Below are 1,426 nucleotides of genomic sequence, written 5' to 3'. Positions count from 1 at the left end.
AAGCATAAGGGACGAAGACGGGGAAACATGTCGGATGCGATCATACCAGCACTAAAGCACCGGATCCCATCAGAACTCCGAAGTTAAGCGTGCTTGGGCGAGAGTAGTACTAGGATGGGTGACCTCCTGGGAAGTCCTCGTGTTGCATTCCTTTTATAATTATTTTTTGCGCCTTGTGACAAACATATCGCACGTGCGCGATATATATTAATCCCGTTATATTATTTTTGACGTTTGCGATATGTTTAAGCTCGATGCTCATTGCTCGCGCGTCTTGGGGCGGCTTTGTGGCGCGAAGAGCGCTTTCTGAAAGGGGTGGAAAAAACTCGTGTTGCTGCGGTATGGAGGGAGGGGTGGAAACCGTGGAAAACTCGTCTCCGTGATTGAGCGGGAGAGTAAGTAGTATAGGACATTATCCATTGTTAGGGAACGGTTGTAATGGTAGTGAGAATATAGAATCGTCTTTGGAGCGGACCTGGGAGTGGCAAGCATAAGGGACGAAGACGGGGAAACATGTCGGATGCGATCATACTAGCACTAAAGCACCGGATCCCATCAGAACTCCGAAGTTAAGCGTGCTTGGGCGAGAGTAGTACTAGGATGGGTGACCTCCTGGGAAGTCCTCGTGTTGCATTCCTTTTATAATTATTTTTTGCGCCTTGTGACAAACATATCGCACGTGCGCGATATATATTAATCCCGTTATATTATTTTTGACGTTTGCGATATGTTTAAGCTCGATGCTCATTGCTCGCGCGTCTTGGGGCGGCTTTATGGCGCGAAGAGCGCTTTCTGAAAGGGGTGGAAAAAACTCGTGTTGTTGCGGTATGGAGGGAGGGGTGGAAACCGTGGAAAACTCGTCTCCGTGATTGAGCGGGAGAGTAAGTAGTATAGGACATTATCCATTGTTAGGGAACGGTTGTATTGGTAGTGAGAATGTAGAATCGTCTTTGGAGCGGACCTGGGAGTGGCAAGCATAAGGGACGAAGACGGGGAAACATGTCGGATGCGATCATACCAGCACTAAAGCACCGGACCCATCAGAACTCCGAAGTTAAGCGTGCTTGGGCGAGAGTAGTATTAAGATGGGTGACCTCCTGGGAAGTCCTCGTGTTGCATTCCTTTTATAATTATTTTTTGCGCCTTGTGACAAACATATCGCACGTGCGCGATATATATTAATCCCGTTATATTATTTTTGACGTTTGCGATATGTTTAAGCTCGATGCTCATTGCTCGCGCGTCTTGGGGCGGCTTTGTGGCGCGAAGAGCGCTTTCTGAAAGGGGTGGAAAAAACTCGTGTTGCTGCGGTATGGAGGGAGGGGTGGAAACCGTGGAAAACTCGTCTCCGTGATTGAGCGGGAGTGTAAGTAGTATAGGACATTATCCTTTTATAATTATTTTTTGCGCCTTGTGACATACATAT

The 1,426-nt window shown here is 47.5% G+C and overlaps 3 non-coding genes across 3 annotated transcripts; all 3 read left to right on the top strand.

Annotated features, from left to right (window-relative positions):
* Nucleotides 1-32: 32 nt before the first annotated feature.
* On the top strand, nucleotides 33-151 carry LOC119347277. Its single transcript, XR_005168237.1, has one exon. It is a non-coding gene; the product is annotated as a 5S ribosomal RNA (ribosomal RNA).
* Nucleotides 152-518: 367 nt separating this feature from the next.
* LOC119347278 lies at nucleotides 519-637 on the top strand. Its single transcript, XR_005168238.1, has one exon. It is a non-coding gene; the product is annotated as a 5S ribosomal RNA (ribosomal RNA).
* Nucleotides 638-1,004: 367 nt separating this feature from the next.
* Nucleotides 1,005-1,122, top strand: LOC119347279. The gene has a single exon (XR_005168239.1). It is a non-coding gene; the product is annotated as a 5S ribosomal RNA (ribosomal RNA).
* The last annotated feature ends 304 nt before the right edge of the window (nucleotides 1,123-1,426 follow it).

This window comes from Triticum dicoccoides, unplaced genomic scaffold (assembly GCF_002162155.2).
Source record: "Triticum dicoccoides isolate Atlit2015 ecotype Zavitan unplaced genomic scaffold, WEW_v2.0 scaffold62600, whole genome shotgun sequence".
Lineage (NCBI taxonomy): Eukaryota > Viridiplantae > Streptophyta > Magnoliopsida > Poales > Poaceae > Triticum > Triticum dicoccoides.
The sequence above is the reverse complement of the archived record's forward strand: the minus strand, read 5'-3'. Positions and strand labels throughout refer to the sequence as shown.